The 21,746-nt window shown below is 39.8% G+C and overlaps 1 protein-coding gene across 8 annotated transcripts in view; it reads left to right on the top strand.

Annotated features, from left to right (window-relative positions):
- Positions 1-7,997: 7,997 nt before the first annotated feature.
- The window catches only part of Kansl1l (KAT8 regulatory NSL complex subunit 1 like), an 83,740-nt gene continuing 69,991 nt past the window's right edge, over positions 7,998-21,746 (top strand). For 6 of the 8 annotated variants that reach the window (XM_035441017.1, XM_027397124.2, XM_027397126.2 and 3 more), the window contains exon 1: positions 7,998-8,126. The gene's annotated coding sequence lies outside the window, so the exon portion shown is untranslated. Of the gene's footprint in view, positions 8,127-13,547; positions 13,584-17,001; positions 20,744-21,746 lie in introns of those variants that run through there. The other 2 variants (XM_027397122.2, XM_027397121.2) reach the window with 2 other exon arrangements.

Genomic DNA, 21,746 nt, shown 5'->3' with positions numbered 1-21,746 from the left:
AATACAGCGAATTTTAAGTATCGAGCTATCCTTATATCCGTGAGTTTGACTCTGCATGGTTATTGTATTTTACTCTTTTTACATATTCTTTGATAACTTGAGATTTGTGCCAGTTCACAAGGGAGTTGAAGTTGTATGGGTTTTGGTTTTTAATTTTCTGTTTTTACTGTTCCTTTTTTTTCAGTATGTATATTACCTTTTTTTTGGTTTTATCAAGGTAATACTGGTATCAAAATGAGTTAGGTCTCGTTTTCCCCATTCCTTCATAAAGTTGACTTGTTAGGAACCAAAAACTGAATTCATTTGTTCTGTAGACTTTCCATCATTATTGTTTTGCCTCACTGATCTTTCATGATGGTTTGTTTGTTATTCCATCTTCTCTAGTTCCTGTAAACTGAAAAATGTGGGGGCTCAGCTAGATTTGGGCTCAACCCTTCCCCCGATAACTTAATAAGCTGTACTTGTAGATACTTTTATCATGCCAGCTCAGACACATACGTAGTTCCTCACAGTGATCCTCAAATTGATCAAGGAATTTAGATAATATTAATATGATGTGTGCATAAAGTATCCTAAATTTTACCAAGTACCTTAACACCAATCAATAATTTATTTTTATTGGTAATTGAAATTGCTTCTAATTTTTCTTTTATAGTCATTAACTGCATTTCATAAGAATTTTCTAATGCTTTTGCTTGGTCTGTTGGGCCTCACAGAAGTCAGAAGCTGAGATGCAGACCTTCAAGAGATTTACTGAGAAGTAACTGGGGTGGCACACAAAAAGGAAAGGAATTTGTACTGAGCAGAGTGCACACAGCTTAACCATGAAGGGTACTGAACTGTAGGGAGACACCGTAACCACGCCTCCTAAGGGCTGGCCACAGGTGTGCCTGACCATGTCTGTCAGGCCCAGGTCAAGGTGAGGTCAGGATGACTCGTGATAGGTTTTTAAGGGGCTGCAAGGCACATGGGAGCCCCTTATCTCTGGCCTGCCTGCTTTGCTGTCCCTGGCACACTCTGGCTTGAGTTTGGCTGGTGTTTATCTGAGTAAAGATATCTTAACTTTACAGACTATGGGTCGTTTCAGTATACTGGACAAATCTTGCCTAACTTCCAAAGGGAAACTATGTGGTTGAGTGTCCCAGGATTGGACAGAACTACCCAATTACTCGGGTTAGCTTCCTTGCTCAGCCACTGTCCTAGAGAGGCCTGGTCTTAAAAGTTGATGTCAAGCTGGGTGTGGTGGTGCATGCCTGTGGCCCTAGCTCTGAGGAGGGAGGCAGAGCCTGGAGGATCACAAGTTTGAGGCCATCCTGGTTTACATAGCGAGTTCCAGTCTAGCCTGGGTTAGGGTGAGACCCTGTCTCAAAAAAAAAAAAAAAAAAAAGTTGACCTGGATCCCATAGGTGACAACAGCCAAAAACTGTTGACCAAGTCTCTCTCTGTCTCTCTCTCTCTCTCCCTCTCTCTCTCTCTCTCTCTCTCTCTCTCTCTCTCTCTCTGTGTCTCTCTCTCTTTCTCTCTCTCTCCTCTCTCTCTCTCTCTCGTCTCTCTGTCTGTCTCTCTCTCACACACACACTGAATATTTGTTTACTGGACATTTTCATACATGTATACAATGTATCTTTGCATCTAATCTAAATGCCCCTTTTCCCCAATACTTCCCATCCTCCACCTCATACCCTCTTTTAAAAATGAGCCAGTGCTGCCTGCTTTGGATGGGTGTAAGGCCATCCACTGGAGCATGGGCAACCAGGCACCAGCCATATGCCTGAAGAAAAATGACTCTTTCCCCAGCTTCCAGTAACTACCAATAGCTTCTTAGGGTTTTTGTTTATCTGTTTGCTTGAAACTAGTTTTGCTGTATAACCCAGTGGTCCTCCTGTCTCAGCCTGCAGAGGGCTAGGATTACAGACATGCACTGCCACACCTGGCCCAGATGTTTTTTAAATCCCTTCTTTAATGCAATTGTTATGAGATCACAGCTGTGTTGCTCATGCAGGCATCAAAACCAGAATCCTCTCTCAGCCTCCTATGTGCTGGGATTACATGTATTTGTCATTATATCTGACACTTAAATGTATTTCTTATAAGATGCCAAATCCTTTTCTGAAGGAGTATCTAGAAGTTGTATCTATATGGATGCTACATTCTGGGTTACAATTTATAAATAAGAGGCAAAAAATAATCGATTTTTAAAATTCTTTTTATAATGTGTTGTAGCAACTTCTTTTGATAATGTGTTGTAGCAATTATCTGATGGTAATGATTCATTTTAGAATTAGTAAGAATGCATGGGTTTTGGAATTTTTTTAAAAGAGTTTTACTCTATAGACATTGCTGTCCTGCACTGAAACTCACAAAAATGTGTGTGCTGCTACCTCCCAAGTCCTGTGATTAAAGGTATACACCACCATGCCTGGATGAATTTTGGAAAAATTTTAATGGACTATGGTTAACTGTAGTCCTTATTCTTTTTAATGTATACGTGGCTTATTCTTGAACCAGTAGAGCAGCTTTAAGGCTTAGCCTCTTGGAAGGTGGGTGTAAGAGGGTCAAGAGTTAGAGGCTAGTCTGAGATACATAGCTAGTTCAGGGTCAGCCTGGAAGACATGAGACTATGTCTTAAAATAATTAAAAGAGAAGCAGGGGCAGGAGTGGGGGGAGGTTAGAAAACTGCTCCTGTTATTTCTATTTATTATGGAACAACATTAAAAAGTGCAGAGCAACATTAATGAACCACATGTATCACCCGTCTTTGACAGTTATCAGCTGGACTGACCAATTTTATATTCCCCACTCTCATAGCTTGTTTAAAAATAAATACCAGATGTCAAGTAATTCTGAGGAATATTGTCACAACTCATTATTTATGAAAGTACCTTCTATCTGGCATGACAGCAACCCCCCTCTGCTGTGCCACAGTCCCTGCACTAGAGCTACATTGCATTCCCAGAATCCACCTCACTTATTTAATACAAGTCTTCCTTCACCTGCAAGATCCACTTCATGAAACCCCCCTGGAAACTGTCTTGTTATCAAAAGTTATACTTTCAAGGGCTCACAGAACTGGAACGGCAGAGGGAGGGAAGACTCAACACTGTTGGAACACCTTAACTTAGACATCAAGAAGCCACTCTACCAGTTGGAGGCCACTGTCCAACCCACAAGAATTTCCTCCTAAACCACCAGGCCTGTACTGTGGGAGGAGGAGACATATTTGGACTGCTGTACTTGTACTTCCTGGGCTCCCTTGCTACTATACATATGCACATGATAAATGTGTAGTTTTTGCTACTCCTTAAGGAGAGACATTGAAGACTCAGTGACTCCCGTGCTTTCAGGTATCTGGGAAATGAACAGTTAATGATGGGAAAGTAGCAGTTATCCGGGACCACGAGCACTTTGAGAACAGATGAGGATAATAGAAGCTGGACTGTTGTTGATTGGCCAGTGATGCTATTATATTAGCTCTGAAGCTTTTAGTTCATTTCACTGGCTCTTAAAATGGTCCATTTGCTTATATATTGAAGAAATAGGCCTAGACTAGAGGCCTGTGATTCCAGCTACTCTAGGAGGCTGAGGAAGGAGAATGGCAAGTTCACTGTCTGCCTGGGTGATGTGAGTTCAAGGCCATTATGGGAAACTTAAAGCCCATCTCAAAGAAAACACAATAAAACAAAATGGAAAGAAAAGAGGGTGAGAAGGAGCTCAAGCAGTGGAGTATTACTGGCATGCACAATGTTCTAGGTTTAATCCCTGGTACTGTTACTCCCCACCCGCATCTGGAAAACCATATTTTGTTTTTAAAGCATTGTTTTTTATTCTAAGGACTGAATACAGGACTGGTTCATTCCAGGTATGTGCTCTACCACTTCGTTGTACCTTGGATCTTGGGCTTCCTAATGTACACAACCTATCTTTTCCTAATATAGAGTAGCTTTCAATTTATGGGCTAGAAACACCTTGACATTTGTGTCCCTTTTCATCAAGGAGAGTTTAGTGAAGTGCAATCTATATGTATTACTAAAATGTTTTGATGAATTTTGCACTCATTCTACCAGGATCAAGATACAAAATGTTTTCCACACCACTTACTGACCCCAGTCAGTTCTCTCCAGCTCAGCAACTGTCGGTCTGCTTTCTGTCATTTCGGGTCCCACGTGTCTTCCCGAGGCTTACAGAAATGGGATCATGCAATATTTACTCTTTGTGTCTGCTTTCTTTCATTCTGCATTCTGTTTACGATGCATCCATGGATTAAAATGTCATAATGGAACCTATGATTTTGTATGCTCACGGAAAAAAAAAAAGACTCAGGATCTGGAAGGAGTTGGGGGAGGTGAAAGAACATAAAATATATTGTATGAAGAAACTTTAAAAAGCATTTATGGTTATGTCACAGCGGCATTTCATAATAGAAGGAATGGACACCTCACAACTTGCTCATCCTTTCACAGATGGTGTATTTTACGGTTGCTTCCCATTTAGAGTCTACTGTAGATAAAAGTGATACATTTATAAGCAATGGAAATTGTTTTTTATTCTCTACCTCTGTGGGCCAGTATTGTCTTTTCTTGTACCCAGCCCTGGTTCCTATAGTTTTGTTGCATACCCCTAACTTTTTCATCTATAAATACTGGTGAATTCTGTTAACTCTATTGCTTTACATCATACACCTGAATTAATCATAAATATACGGAAGTCTATAAGACAGTGGGAGAAAGGTGATTCTGTCACAGAAATATAAAGAACAGTAATAAACTCCCATATGCTTCCTATTCTATGACAGTTGGTCAGGAAGGCTAGCTTTGGATCCAGTCAAAACTGTTTAAATCCAAGATTGGCAACTTCATTACGGCAGCTATCTTTATACTTGGATGTCACTAAGCTTAATTTTTTTAAACCCAGGAAATTAATAGAGAACTGCAGAATGTAAGAATTAAATGTTCATCTACTTAACATTTGTTGAGAACCACGTCCTAAGCTCTGGTGGGGGGGATGGTGTTCAGCCTTGAGCAAAATGGCCTGAACTTACACAGTTTATTTATATTCTAGACCAGGAGAGAAAAATAAAAATCTGTGTTATGTTGAATGGTAGGTGTTATAAAGAAACACTGCAGAGAAGGGAGACACAAAAGGTTGTGCTTGTAATCCATTCTTGGCTGAGTTGCTTGAAGCCAGGCGTTGATCTCTATCTCTAGCATTTATCACAGTGTCAGCTGGACTTAAGTGCTGCTGCAGTGTTTCCTGAATGGAAGAAGTGACTGAGTGAATGCCGGCGTTGAAACTTATCTCATGAAATCATGGTAATACCGCTTACCTGGGTGTTTTTACAGGCTTCCAGTCAGGTCATAATTATGTCAGCAAGAACAGTGCCCTTCTCTTCTCCTTGCCCTTGCTGCATCTTTAGCTTTGCCTGTCTTTCTCTCTCAAACCAATAACACAGATTTCTTGGGAACCAGAGTTCTTTTTTAATGTATTTTTAAAATAATAGATCCTTGATTTTTTAAAGATTACATGAATTGTTTTAGGATTTTGCTAAGTAAGTAAAATAGAAAAACATCTGGCAAATGACTTAGTCTATCAATTTTTAGAATTTTATTCTATGGGGTCTGGAAAGCTGGCATGCTTATGCTACATAAAACAGAAGCATGTTTTAAAATAGTATTCAGTGTTGAGGGACAATGTTCTTAATGTGAAGTTAAGTGGGGGTTAATGCCATTTCATAAACTACAGCAATTAGTTTATTAAACGAGTTACAAAATAGGCTATAGAAATTACTGAGTTTTCTTGTGTTTTTTATATATTTCAAACCCATGATATTAAATATCCTCTCATTTTATTATTTTTGAAGTATAAAATTGAATATAAAGGGAAGAGGAAAATAAATGATTGTTTCATAGAGTGGAATATTTATGTAAGGTTTACAAAATCTGGCAGACTGAGGCTAGCTAAAAGATAAAAGAATTAATCTTGAGTATTGGAAAACAACCTACTTCCTCCTATGTTTGATGACTGAATCAGACAATATATTGAAAGCCTTGTTATGTTTTAATCTGTATTTTTCAAAGCTTACTAAACTTTGCAAAGGCAGGGACTTTATTTACTGCTGTATCTCCTCTATAACCACTACAAAATATATTTTTAACATACATTTCATTAACTTACAAGGTTTCTGCTTTGGTAATAAACAATTAATTCACAAGAGATAACTGTACCTCAAGTAAATCTATAGCTCTACAATGACCTCCATTTTAAATTTGAATTCTTTGTCATTCATAAGTATGTTAGAAATTGAACCCAGCCACCTCCCCAATAATGCTAGGCAAGCACTCTTTTGCTGTGGTACACCCCTAGACCTTCTCATGATTAAACAGTGTAGTTGACAATGATGTTTTCTTTTCAAATAGTATAATGTACATTACTTCCCCTTAAAGATACTGTTTCCGGAGTTATTGACGGTTCCCTTCTCTTTTTGAAGTCTTTAAAATGAATGCCCAGTTGAATCCAAGATCTTAGAACTGCTCTAACACCTTTGACTTCTCAAACTGCTACTCTTTCCACCATGTAGTTGTGTGTGCTTTTAGACAGTATATAGCCATGGTTATCCTGGAACTCAACATGTAGACCAGGTTGACTCACCTCTACCTGGGACTAAGAGCATACGCCCCCAACCCACGTTCCACTACATTATTTGAATCCTTTACTCATTTTCTGTTTCCATACTCAGGGACTATGACAGCCCTTTAAATATGACAAATACCCAGTAGGTGTTTAATTTTACCTTCAACACACCATTAGTTCATGATTTTTTGTCTATTTTAATATTTCCTGAAATGTCTCTCTTAACCTATGTTGAGCAATTATTGTTTTCAGTAGTTTTTATAACTATTCTCCCCACTGAAGACCGTTTATCCTAAAAATTATTTCAGCTCTGAGAAGTAGTGGTTAATTTTCCAATTCTGGTAATGTCTAAGCATTACTTCCTGATGACTTTAATTCTTCACACTTCTGCCCCGTGATCCCTTCCAACAAAATAAGAAGTAATGATAAATCTGGATCTAAAATTTTAGTGCCTTCCTTTCCACTCCCTAAAGCATTCCTGTGAAAATCTGCTTAGCAAAGCTTCTAATCTATTATCTACGTAGCTATATTTAGGTTATCTTTTTTTTTTTTTTTTTTTTTTTTTTTTTCTAAAGCGTCAAGTTCAAGCCTGGGGAAATGCCCGGGAGCGTTTAACGGTGAAGCTGCGGACTGAGCCAGGTGCAAGACTCGAGAGATGTTTTTGTGTCTCTCTAGTCAACTTTCTATTCAAAATCCCGCTTTTCTGTGCTAAGGCCGAGGAGAGTTAACTGCAGTGCTCCTCATAAACGAACTCAAATGCGTCCAAGGCGGGTTTGTCACCTATTCTAAAGTCCGACAGAGTATGACTTGGGACCTGAGACTCTCGAGTCCGAGTCAAGCCTAGGCACCGGGCTCCGGGGCCTCGGCAGCGGAGGAGGGCTGCTAACCCTCGCTCGGCCTGGCCCCGATGGCCGGGACGCCGCGGCTCGCAGAGGAGCGGAGAGGGACGCTCAGACCCGCGCCTCCCCTCACCCCTCGCCCCGCCCCGAGTCTTTATTTTGGTGCCACGGACCTCCAGAAACCGCGGCGCGGAAGCGGGAAGTTTGTCCCGGGGATGGAGAGAGCGCGGGGGGCAGCAGCGGGGGCGAACGCACCGGGAGCCAGCTCCGCCGCAGAGTTCGGCCATCGCGCTCAGGCCGCTTTCAGAACGCTGCCAGCGGCTTCCGCAGGCCCCGCCCCCGCCGGGGTTTCCCCGCCGCCGTCTCATTTGCATGGCGCGCCCCTCCCCCGCTGCCATTGGCCGGAGCCGGGCCCCGCCCTCCCCCGCTCCCCCCTCCGCTGTAGGGTTCCGTCCCCGAGCGCCCGGAGCTGCGGGCAGCGGGCGGACTGTTAAACCGCGGCGGCGGCGTCAGCCGGGGCGGGAGCGGGGCGCGCTCTGGAGACGAGTCGGCGGCGCCCCGGGTGGGGGGAGGCGGGCGGACAGCTAGAGATCGCCTACGGGGCCCCCACCACGGCCGACCGAAGGTGCGGCGGCGGAGGGCAGCCAGGCGCCCCAGCAGGCGAGTGGCCGGCGTCGCAGCGGCGGGCAGAGGGGGGTGGGTCTCCTCGGCGGGGGACGGCGGCGGCGCGGGGCGGGAAGAGCGGAGAAGACCGCCGGGGGGACTCGCGGGCTCGGCGTCCGCCGGGCCGTCCCCTTGCACCCCGGTTCCTCCTGGCCGTTGGACTCCGGGCCCCGGCACAGGACCGTGCTTTGGGGCAGGGGGTCGGACGGCAGCCAAATTTAAACGGCTAAACCTAACAGCCTTGGCAGACACGGCGGGGAGGGGAGGGCGGGGCAGGGGGCGGGCCTGGACGCGAGTCACGTGGGCGAGGGGCGGGGCTTGGCAGGCCTCCCTTTTGTTTTGGCTGGCGCGTGCGCAGAAGGCGGAACACGTGGCTTTTTCCCCCTCCCCCTTGGGCCCGCCCCCGGCCGGAGCCGCCGGGCCTCTTCGGCGGGTGTGGGGAGAGCGGCGTGGAACTTACTTAGCGCCGAGCCGGGCTGTGCCTTAGCGGCAGCGACATCTCTCTCTATTTATTTTATTTCTCTTTATTTATTCCGTTGTGGGTCTGACCTTTAGAGTTGTTCGGGGTGGAAGGGATCTTAGTTGTTTAAACACGTTTGAGTTGTGTTGGCTTCTGGTGCCGAAGGGAGGGCTCGGTTCGGCAAAAAGAAGTAGCGTTTGGTAGGAAGAAATACACGCTGGCGGGCGATGCGTGGTCTCGAACCGCCGGGAGGGAGGGAGCTGTGGGGCTCGGCTTTGCCCGGAGCGGGCGCGCTGAGTGCGGGGGCGTACCGGGTGCTACGGTTCCCTGCCCTCGCTGTTCCCGTCGGGGACGCGGGGAGACTGGAGTTGTGACAGTCACCTTCTGGTTGATTTCCCCAAACTTGAGAGCAGTTACGTGCTGGAGTGCCTGGAAAACTGGCCGACGCCCGTAACTTGTTGAACTTGGTGTCTGTAGAAAGGTTTTTTGATCCTGATTGGATGGGGCAAGCTTGTTAGCAACGTAACTTACCCGAAGCTATTACTGAGCACAGCTGGCAAACTAGGCAGGATTTGGGGGTAGGAAAAGTAGCTCTAAAAATAATTCGACAGTGAAGAGGGGGAAAAAAAAAGTAAGGTGCAGGTGTGGAACGCAGATTGCTTAAGAGGCTTAACACCGGTGCTTGATTTCTGCGGTTTCCAGAGAACTAGCTAGCTGTTTTCTTGGGCAAGTCACAGCCTTGCTGAGACATCTGTTTCCTCTAGTAAAACGTTTCGTAATATGGACCTTGTCTTAAAAGAATGTAATGAAGATCACGTGCCTTGTTAGTGACTGTAAATCTCCACATGATGTGGTGTAACAAAACGTCAGTTTTAACAAAGCCAGCGTATATTCGGAATTTTCACAGTAAGCCGTGAAATGAGGTAGATTTGGTTTAGTCCAGATCTGTTGCGTGTAACCCAGGCTGGCCTTGGAACTTGCTATGTAGTGCAGGTCCCTTTAGTGGGGGGCTGAGAGCGTGTGCCACCACTAACTATGCTGTAACTTCACTACGTTTGTCTCTCTCCAGGCTTTAAAGAGCATTGGCAAGGTGATCTGCAGAGATTATCGTTACTCCCCTTTCTCAAATATTTTCTTAAATGTGAAACTCATAACCTTGGCCAGTAAATATCACACATTTACAGGTTCTTGGTAATAGGTGTCTTTTAAAAAAATAGTTGCTTATTTTCTTACACGTTACTATAAAATTGCCTGGAAAACTTCGTATTTCTCTATATTTTTCTATCATCTATGTGTAATTCCCTAAATCTAGGGATCACACATTTTCAGTTAATTTTAATTCAGAAACATTAAATATTATTAAATAGCAATATTCTTTGAAAAATGATTTTAATCCTGTATACTGTTTCACCAATTAAGTATATTTTAGGTTTTTCCTATTGGCAGATGTTTGGGACTTTTCTAATGTTTTGTGTAAGTTTTATTATGCAAGTCTTTGAAATTATACATTCCTCGCCCCACCCATTAGATTTGTAGGAGAGGAGTTTCTGGGTCAGAGTCGTTTCTGTTTTTTTTTTAGACTCTTGTGACTTCCCCAGCTTTGAAAATGTGGTATTAATTTACTTACGTAGAGGTATGAATGTGCTTCCTGTAACATCTTTGTTCATCAGCCAGTACTGTTTGTTTATTTATTACTAGGGACACGTATGTAGAATCTATTGCATTTTCAAACTTACTGTTGGACCCTTGAGAGAAAACTTTCATATTTACGTGTGGCATATCAAATACTGGATGCACAATAAAGACTTGCCAATTGGCTGCTAGTATTTTTTTTAAGCTGTGAGAAGTCAGGAAATTGTCTCTTCCTTTTTTTGTCTCAGGAGGAGTAGTACATAGTTGATAATGTAGTAACTGATTGGGCCATTTGACTACTTACTTGTTCCTTAAGGCTAGGCCTCATTGATCTTAGTGATTTTTCTATTAAAAATTCCAGTCACTTCCCATTCTCTTAAGCATGGCATAGTGAAAATCTTCATCTACTCTTTCTGCTTATGTCATTACTTACAGGGTTTCACCCGCTTTACTCATTTATCACTCTTCTAAGGAGCTAACATTTCATTTGATCACTCTAATTTCTCTTGTAGACTCTGTTAGACAAATAGGATAGTGTCTAAAGATTTTATTTCCAGTTGTTCTTGATAGCCCACCTGTTAACTACCTATGGTATTCTTTGCTGCCCTTTAGTCTATCACATAACCTTACATGCAGTAAGCCATTCTTGTTTTCCTGATGTTTTCCATGGCTTCATATATTTCTTGTTCATTTCCCTAAGTCTGTCTTTAGTATGTTGTTAGATGTCAGCTAAAGTAGTACAAAGCTGCTTCCCTTAGGTTTAGGATTATAGTTAAAGTAGGTGTTGATTTGGTTTATCAAAATGTTAGAGCAAAAAAGGAGGCTGCTTTATAGTGTAAATGACAGTGGGAAATTAGCAACCAGTTTATGACTAATACCTGTTATGTCTTTCATCTATTCTTCGTCTTTACTATTACAGTACTATAGTAAAGTATTACATAAAAGATAACTCATAATGATTCATTTTTTATTCAGTATGTTAAATTTTGAAAGAGAAGCTATATGATTTTTAATTTTTTTCCATTTTCTCTTAAATATTGTGCTAAGTGGACATTTCACAGAATTTTGCTCTTTTCCTAGCCCATGAAAGATTAAAAAACAACATGTTAGTAAAAATGTTACCATTAATTACTTGCTAGGTGATAGTGTATAGTGAAAATTGAAGATAATTCCTAGTGGAATTTTTCTTGTGTGTGTGTGTGTGTGGTTCATGTGACCTGAGTCAGCCTGGAAGTCACACTGTAGTCCAAGCTAGCCTGTAATTTATCTTTTTGTTTCTCTTTCGTGTTGGGATTTTGTTTGGCCACAATGGAAAATTTTAATGCCAGATATTGTTTTTATATTTTCAAAACCAATTATTTTTATTTTGATATGAAAATTCAGCTATTTGTAACAGTGAAAGTTTAATATTTTAAATCATTTATGAACTTTACAATGTTTCAGGTTCTTTTCTAGCTTTATAAGACCCAGAATTCTTAAGTATGTTTTTAGTAGTTCAAAACAAAACAAACCCCCAAAACTGTGCATGGTAGTAGGTCATTAATCAGTGTTGAACTGTGTGATTTTAAATTGCCAAAATGAATAGACTGAGCAAATGTGTGATAATGCACTTTTAAATGTTATTTCTGCACCCACATTTATGCACACAGGAATAGACTTCATTTAAATTCTTATGAGTCATGCACATACAGCTGAATAGTAATAACTGCTTCAAGTATGAGCTGTTTGATCTGTTATGTGGCCACCCAAGTGGCTTTATCTTTAATTAAATTCTTTAGTCTTCAATGAAAATTCCTTTTTAGGCATCGTTTTCCAAGTGGAAGAAGCTCTTGCTTATAAACATCATAGACTACAAAGTGCTGAGCTAATTTTATTCAACTCATGCCAATTACTGCAGAGTTTTCTCTAGCAAACTGAGAATTCCCCTAAAAGAATATGTAAAGAAATATGGAGGCTGGGCGGTGGTAGAGCACACCTTTAGTCATGAGGCAGAGGCAGATGGATCTCTGAGTTGGAGGCCAGCCTGGTCTACAAGGCTATGCGGAGAAACCTTGTCTTAAGAAACCATTAAAAAAAAAGAAATATGGAGATATGTTATATTTTGTATTTATGGCTTTCTTCATTACATTTTGATACTTTAAAACATTAAAAAAATCATATATGTACAACTGAGTGCCTTGTGAGTGCAGTGCTACGAGAAGCCAGAAGAGGGTGTAGGATGAATCCTAAAAACCCAGAGACAGACATTGGGGTTCAAGCTGAAGATCAGAAGAGCAGCAGCCAAGCCACCAGAGATCTCTTATCTACCAAGACTTGGGGAGGGAGATCCTGTCCTCAATGTGGCTGGAGACTAATTGCCAGAATATGAGACCCTGCTCCTATCTTACATACCTCTCTAGTGCTGGGGTAAAGGCTTGAGCTGTGTTTCTCTTTCAGACTGGTTCACTCTCATGTAGCCCTGGGTGGCCTTGAACTCAACAGAGATCCATCTTCCTCTGTCTCCTGAGTCCTGGGATTAAAGGTGTGTGCCACCACTGCCCAGCTTCTATGGCTGTGGCTAGCTTTGCATTCTGATCTTCAGGCAAGCTTTACTAGACCATAAACAATATACCACCACACTCTTGGAGTTGGAATTACAGGTGATCATGAGCCAGCCTACCTGGGAGTTGGAGAATGAACTGAGGTCCTCTGCATGAGCAATACATGTGCTCTTAACTCCTGAGCCATCTCTCCAGCCCCTAGTTTCTAGTTCTATGAAATAAAAATTCAACCAATATGAACTCATTCTCCTTAGTGTTTTTGTATTTTTGTCTTTTGTCTGTATAAGAACAAGTTAGAAAATTTGAATTCTTAGTAATGTTTGAAATTTTTAGTAATGTTTGAAAGCCCAACTTGGGCCACGAAGATGGCTCATTTGGTAAGGGTGTTTGCCACTAAGTCTGATGTTTTGAGCTGGATTCCTGGAACCCAAATAGTGGGAAGAGAGAACCACCCTCTTCTATTAGCTATCCTCTGATCTTTGCCACTGAAACACTGCCCCATCCCTCCTCCACACTAAATAAACGTAAAGATAAAAAGAGAGCATCTCACATTTTGTTAGTTTCTTTTTCTTATTATCATGGTGAAGTCATATGTGGGGAAATGATTTGGCCCTGCATGTGGGTTCTTCTCGTTCAAATACTGTTGGTAGTTTTTGTATTTTGTATTTTTATTTTTTTACTTTTTTTGTTGTTGTTGTTGTTCTTCAAAACAGGGTTTTTCTGTAACAGCTCTGGCTGTCCTGGAACTCACTCTGTAGACCAGGCTGGCTTCAAGCTAACAGAGATCCACCCGCCTCTGCTTTCTCAGTACTGGGATTACAGGTGTGTACCACTACTTCCCATCATAATTTTTATTTTTATAGGTGGATTTGTGTCTTTTACTCTATATTTAAGAGAATAGGGCTTATAAAGTTACAATTAAAAGTAAATTTAATGTTCGCAGGTAAAAAGAGAATATTTTCCAAAGACAATATGGAATGCTTGTATACATTCTAGAATATAAAGCATAACAGAAATCTGAAGCCATATGAGGGCTAGGAAATCAGATTTAATTTTAATTTTCATTTTTCAGGAGGAACCATGGTTCTTATTTACATTATCCAATTCAAATGTGAATGTATTTAATTTCTTCAGGAAATGTCAAAAATCATTTGAAATATGTAAGTTATTTATTAATTTGTAAAGATTTGATTACTAAGTATCTGAACCAACTCAATAGTAATTGCCTTGGCAGTTATCTCACTATGTACATGCAGGTTTTGAAAGATAACTGCTTTCACTATATTTCAAGAACTCCAGAGTATTAGGTTACTTTTAGTTTATGCTAGACTCAAATATATAAGTGCCATGAATCTTAAAAGTACAGCACAAGCTACTAATGAAAACATCCTAGGGACAAGGCAAAACCTATTTATAATAGTACAACTTCTGAATAAGTAAACTCTAATTCTCAGTGAATGCCCATCGGATTAAATTGTAGACTAAATTTTTAGAATTTATGGTATAGATTTAACAGTATAATTCAGTTCATTGTTAGATTAATGTGTTTTTATAATAATACAATTAATATATAATAATTTATATATAGTATAAAGAAAAGAGTGACAAAGTGTTTATTATTTAAGTTATAAGTGTTTGCTTGTCCTACAGAAAGTCTCTTATTGATATTTTTCTGAGTCTTGTAAGAATAGTATATATCTCAGTCTGGGTTTGTTGAAGGTTATTTACTTGACAGATTATAATGGTTTTGTGATAAACTTCTTTTATGCTACTCATAAAAACCACAGAATTTCTGTCTGCCCAGAGACTAATGAATTTATGTTAAACTGAAATGGAAGCTGAAAAATCACTTGGTTGTGACAATGAAATATAATTGGTTTTGGATTATTAGGAACTCTTGCCTTAGCAGAGAATCAAGACTGTAGCTGCTTTCTTTCAAAGGCTACTGGTAATTTTTAAGCTTGTAGTATTTGCTTAAAAAAATCCTATTAGCTTAATATTTTAGTGTGTGTCTTTGACAAAGAAAGTTTTATTTTTCCCAGTTTTTCCCCCTTCAAGTTCATTAGACTAATTACATTAGGAAAGTTCGGCATTATACTTGAGTATCTAGGGTGTACACAAAATAAACAATCCTTACCAATAGTAGGAGTGTCCGGAATCATAGAACACAATATTTTTGTAGTTAGGAAGATATGTTTAGATTTAGCTAGGATTAAATCTCTCCATCCCGTCCGCACGCGCTTGTGTGCGTGCGTGCGTGCGTGCGTGCGTGCGTGCGTGTAGTTAGAAACTGATTAAGATGCTTTTTTTGGAAAATGGTTGTAGTTTCTCATCTCTGTATTGCCTAGACTACTGTGGGTGCCTAAAATATGCATATCTGTGGTTAAGATAGATGAGGATTGAAATTTTGTAGTTAGTGCTTGATTCCTGGTTATTTAAGGAAGAGTATATCTTACATTGTACTAGTACAATAAACTCTTGCCACACAGACTTGCACATTTGAAATGAGGCTCTTTCACAGCCTAAAACGATTGTGATAAAGAAACTCTGGATTTTGAAGATTTGTTATACATAAAGGACATATACATATTTATGTATATATATAATTTCATAAGAACTTTTAATTTTGATTATATGATGTATTTTCATTTGCTAAATGAAATAAATTTTTAAAAAAAACTGTCTGGCAGTTTTAAAATAACCTATGTATCTCATACCATATTTCTCCTGGGCAGTTACATTCTGTGTTGATATTTTCTAGCCTTTTTACCTGACGACCTGGCAACAAAATGTCGCATAATTCTCCTTTGTTAAAAATTTAGAGCAGTTTTATCATTTAGGGATGGTGTTTGTTCACAATGTTTTGTTAAGAGCGTGTTGTATGAGTCAGTCATGGTGGCTCACTCCTGTAGAGGCAAGCGTATGGTAAATTATGCTCCCCCCCAAAGACTGACTGGGGGGAAAAAGAAAAAAAAAAGCTTCCCCTGGGCCAAACAATATCCTAAGATCCAAGTGTTGATGAAAACATAGAAAGCCCAGTGCAGTTTTCATTCTGTCACGAGAAGTACCTGACATGAGGCTGGAAACAGTGCTCAGTGTTAGAGCTTGCTCTTTTCATGCATGAGTCCGAGCTTAGGTCCCTAGCTCCACCAAATAAATAAACCACATCTGTTCTTTTAAAAGCTGGGTACAATCCCAACACTTGGAGGCAGAGGCAGGTGGATCTTTTGACTTGGCAGCCAGCCTGGTCTCCAGAGTGAGTTCCAGGACAGCCAGGGCTACACAGAGAAACCCTGTCTGGAAAAGCAGACAGACAAGCAACAGAAAACTAGGCCCACTAGGCAGGTTGATGTAGGAGGACTATGAATTGAGGCTACCCAGTGCTACATGTAGGAACCTGTCTGTCTCTAAAATCAAGGACTGGTGGTTAGCTAAGTCATAGAGAACTTTCCTAGTACATGCCAGACTGAGTTTGATGGAACCTGCACCACAAACACATACATACAAATACGATAAGAAATTTTAGTTCATAGTTTTAAATATATTTGTTGTGAACATACTATTAAATAGTAAGTAATATACTTCCATATAATACTTGAGCACAGTGTTTAATTAAGTGACATCAATTATAAGAATTGAATTGATTTAACAGTTGTTCTTAATGCTTTTCTCTGAACTTCCTGAATCTGTGATTCGGTGGTGTCTCATTAATATTAGTGTTCTTGTTTCATCATGTGGGTCTTGGGGGATTGAACTTGGGCCTTCAATCTTGGTGACAAGCACATTTGCCTGTTGAGCTATCTCTTGTGCCCTGACACTGTGTTTTTGATCTGTAGAATTTGTCTTTGATTCTTTGTTAGGAATTTTGTTAATTTACTTACATTACTTATCTGTTGTTTGTTGTCTTCTCCCATGATTAAAACCCCATTGGTTATTGATTATGGTTGTTTTAAATTCCTTATCAGATGATTTCAAGTTTTAAAACTGTATTTTTCCTCTTAGAGTGCTTTGTAAGCTTTTTTAACTGAAAACTGGATATGATGTACCATGTAAAATGAACTCTATTAAATGTCTAATAAGATGCCAAACATTTAAAAAATGACACTGCATAGTCTGGTATTTAGGTCTGCCCTTCAGTGTTTCTGTGTCTTGTGGATTAGAAAGGATGGGTGGGGGTGGGGCTTGGGGTTAGGTATTTCCCTTTCTCTAAGGTGGAAAGCAGGAGTAGACTGGAGCTCAGTGGATCTTTAATTTATGGTTAATCACACTGGACCAAAAACAAAAGCCAGGAGACTTGTCAACAGATTTCTTAGAAAGTCATATCCCTGGTAACTTTTGCCTGTTCTTATTTGACCTATTATGCACTTTTAAATACCCTACATTTCTGTGCCTTACTGACCATATTTTCACTCTCCTTTGCAGCCGCCTCCCTTCTGTAGCTCCCTCCCTTTCTCATAACCATTACTAAGCTCCCTAGCCTTTGTCATGGCTCCTTTCCCTTGTTTTTACCCTCAGCCTAGGTAAACTCCCATTCCTTGGCTTTAAATGCTGTTTATATGCCCTGACTTCTCTAAGTACTGTATAATTATGACCTCTTATTTGAACTCTAGCCTTGTTTGGCTGACTCCACATGGGTGGCTGATGCATACTTCCAATATAATATGACCCTAAGAAGACTTGAAAAAAAAAAAAAGATTCCCAAGTATGTCTTACTTTAAAAATGTCACCATCCACCATGCACTTGCTGAATTGAGAAAACCAAGGGTTACTTTGGTTCCTTTTTTTCCTTCTTAAACCCTTGCAAAGTGTTGATCCTCAAATGTTTTGTTGACTCCTCCTTGAAACACATTTAAATAGAATTTTCATCATTCTTATTAATACCTCACTAGTCCAAGCAACCAGTTTGGCTTGCATTGATTCAGTAACTGCCTCTCTGGTTCCTCTGCCTTCCAGGTCATATCTGAGGGGCAACTAGAGTGAGATAGTGCGCTCTCTCTCTCTCTCTCTCTCTCTCTCTTTCTCTCTCTCTCAAATCAAGTTATTTCCGTCACCTAAAATTCTAATGATTCTCCCTCAGTTTTAAGTAGAAAATTCAATGGTCTGTCTATATCTACTACTCTGGTCTTACTGTTCTTTCTGTAGTCATTATGTTCTGGACATAGTTGCTATTTTTTTTTTTCCCACAATCACATCAAAGTTACTCTTACCCAAAGCTTTATGTTATCATTTTTGAGTGGGTGGCATATATCTCAAATTCATATTAGCTTGTTATTGTTTGAGATCTTAGAGAAGATATCACCAAGAGAGAAACCTTGAGAGGCCCACCCTCATCCACACATTCAAATTCACCCTGGTGCCAATATAAACATGCTCTATGCCTTAGCTTTCCTAAACACTTACAAAGCCTTCGTTAGAGTATCATGCCTGTCCTTCTCTTAGTTTTATATTGCTGTGTTAAGACATCATGACCAAGGCAACTTAGAAAGAGTTTAATTTGGGGCTTACAGTTTCCACAGAATGCTGGTGACGTGGCTCTTCCCAGGACCTCTGTAGCAGGGGAGGGGAGAGGAGGACTCAAGGCCCATAAGTACTAAGACCCCAGCTGAGCCTCAGCAATCTGCACAGAGGGGTTAACTCACCCAGCCCACGTTCTGCGACGTTCTGCGGCACACAGCAGATTCTGTGGCCATCAAGCTGGGGTGCATGGCAGCAGGCAGCAGGCAGCAGGCAGCAGGCAGCAGAGCAGTAGCTGAAAGCTCACCTCTCTATCCACAAGCACAAGACAGAAGGATTGAGACACTGGGGATAGTGTGGGCTTTTGAAACCTCAAAGCTTGCCCAAGTGACACACTTCCTCCAACAAGGCCACATCTCCTAATCCTTCCCAAACAATGCACCAACTGGAGACCAACTATTCAAATATATCCAAATTATACTTATGTTATAGCCACCTTTCACAGGAATGAAGCTTTTATTTTTTTAAAGTTCTTAATTTTTAAAGTAAATTCATCTTCCCTCCCCTCCCTTCTCTCTAGCATATTCCTCTAAATGCAAACTTTGTGAGGGCAGAATTTTTATTCGTCAACACTCACTGCATCTTTTTAGTATTTAGCATAGTATCAGACATGTTTACCAATGAAAGTTTAAATGAACTGTTGATTTTGAGATTGAATACATGTTAGATGGAGACGAAGACTCTAGCTTCTTTCTGCCCATGCAGACAATTATTTTATGACTCAGGGACTATTGTTTTCTGCCTTATGAAAGAAACTGATTTATTTCCATAATTATGCATTTTGATTTGATTTTGAAAACTAATAGTTTTAAATGAAAAAGGTGTGTGGTGTGGCTGGTTATTATATTCTGAATGAAAACAGATTGCTTGAGTCAGAGTTTCTTACTGTCTTTCTAAAGTTGACTTCCAAAGCACAGGCTAAGCATTTCAGTTCTATGAAATAATTGTGATTATATTGAACTAAAGGATATTATCTTGAAATAAATTTACAGACTTCTTTACTATTGTGTGCTTTTTAAATTATCATTTTATTTTTAAAATTTTGCCTTAATCCAGTTATCTATTTTGTGTGTTAATGAAGTATATTCAACTCAGAATAAATTAATTAAAACCTGCATAATGGTTGGAGCCATCAATCATAGTTAAGTGATTTAAAACTCAGTGATTTGTAGTAATATGCACATTTAATTTCTGCAAACTGCCAAACCTATACTTTTTGACCATATGTCTCAAAGGCTCCAAAACTAAGATTTCAGATATTTTTTGGCTGGGTTTGGTGACACATGCTTTTAATCTTAGAACTTAGAAGGCAGAAGAAGGCATATCTCTGCAAATTTAAGGCCAGCTTGGTCTACTTACAGAATTCCGGGCCAGCCAAAGCTACATAGTGAGACAATATCTCAAAAAACCAAAACCAAAAGGTTGTTGTATTTGGTACTTAATTTCTGGAAAATTCCTTTCATCAATTTTTTTCTCATGCATATTTTGCTGTCATATCTTAAAAGATCTTCACGTAATAAAACGTTGCAAAATTTTTCTTCCTTTTCTCCCTCCTAGATGTTATAAGAGTTTTAGCTTTTCCATGTAGGCCCATGACTCATTTAGATGGATTTTACCATTTTCATACATATATGAGATATGTGTTGAGATTTTTTTTTCTATACTGAATTGCTCCCCTCCCCAAATATTGTACAAGTTCAGTGGCATATTTCTGGTCTCTTCTCTTTGCATTTTTCCTGTATCTCATTCTTGGCCAGTACAGCATTATCCTTATCCTAGTGTCGGTAGGTAATGTGAATCCTTCAAATTTGTTCTTTTTCAGAATTATTTTGGCTATTTTAGTTCTTCTGCTGATAACTCACTTTAGTCAGCTTGTCAGTGTCCATAGAAATCCTTCAAGAATGTGGTTGTAATTGCTCACAAGTCAGTTTGAGGACAGAAAGATCATACTCTTAAGCAGTCTCTTCTGTGAGTGCAGTGTATCATTGCATTTATGTAGGCCATCTGGATATTCTTTGTGTTTTATAATTTTTAGTGTATGGAACATGCATATTTTGTGAAGTTTGTTTTGTTGTTACTGGAAGTGGAGCCCAGGGACCTGTGATATCAATCTTTACCCTGGCACTCACTATGCTAATATTGATATGTACTTTTGGAGGCATTATTAGAGTTGTTCTTTTAGGAGTTGTATTAGGGTTCTCTAGAGGAACTGAACCAATAGACTGAAAAAACAAAAAAGGGAATTATTAAGAGTGGGCTGTGGTCTGGCTATCTGAACAACTGTCTCCCAATGCAGTAGTTGTTCAGTACACAAGGTTGGATGTCTGTGTTGGAATCAGAATGAAGAAAGTTCTAATACCAGCAAAGGAATGCCTCCACAACAGCAGGAGAGATGAACTTGCCAGCCAAAGTGAAGGCAAGCAGGCAAAAAGCAAAAGTTGGAACTGGAAGTTGTGGACAGATTTAGGGTGGGTCTTCTCACCTCAAATGATCTAATCAAGAAAATCCCTCACAGGTGTGCTAGACTGCTTAGGTTTTAATTGATTCCAGATGTAGTCACCCATAGACAACCAAGATTAGCCATCACCGGAAGTATTGGAGTTATTACTGCTTTCAAGTTTTCTGTGTCTGGTCTGTTTTTCACATCTGTGATTATGAAGTACAAATGGTTTAGTATTTTGACTGTTTTGTCTGTAACCTGACTAAATGCCTGTGAGGATAAATGTTCTGGGACTTTTTTTTCTTTGTATATTCCTTGGGATATTCTATACAGAAATCATATGATATGTTAATACAGAGATTTATTTTCTAATCTGTTTGCCTTTTCTTGCCATGATATACTTAGTGGACCCTCTAGTATAATACTAGAAATGAATGATGAAAATATTTTACTTCACTCCCCGTCTTGGGGTAAGAATTCTTCTTGCACTGTTAATTCTGATCTAAACTTTAGGCTTTTGTGATTTGTGCTTGATTAAGAAATTTATTTTATTCCCAAATTTCTTGAGTTTTTTTTTTCCTTTAAAAATGGATTTTACATACTGTGAAATGCTAGGAGATCCTTTTTTTTTTTTTAAACATAAAAATCCTTTAATATGGTTGATTTCAGTGACTGATCCTGTCTTGAGTTCATAAAATAAGCCATACTTGGCTGTGTCACCTTATTCCATTTGTATATTGCTATAGTTGTACATTCATTTTTAAAATAGAAATTAAGTAGATATTATTACTAGTTATAACTACACGGATCCTGAAACCCATTGGAAAATGTATTTCCAATGTGTTTTGATGATTTGGATGGCTGTGGTGGTATGTCCATATACCCTGTATTTAGGCTGGAGAGACAGCACCATCAGCCAGAGAGGCAGCATGATCAGGAATTCAAGGCAAGTACAAATAACAAGTACATTGCCCAAGCAGTATTCTAGTGTAGGAGATTAGAACATAGACTGAAGCTTGCCTTCAGGGTCT

The sequence above is a fragment of the Cricetulus griseus genome, chromosome 2 (assembly GCF_003668045.3).
Source record: "Cricetulus griseus strain 17A/GY chromosome 2, alternate assembly CriGri-PICRH-1.0, whole genome shotgun sequence".
Taxonomy (NCBI): Eukaryota; Metazoa; Chordata; class Mammalia; order Rodentia; family Cricetidae; genus Cricetulus; species Cricetulus griseus.
This window is presented reverse-complemented; position numbering and strand designations above follow the sequence as displayed.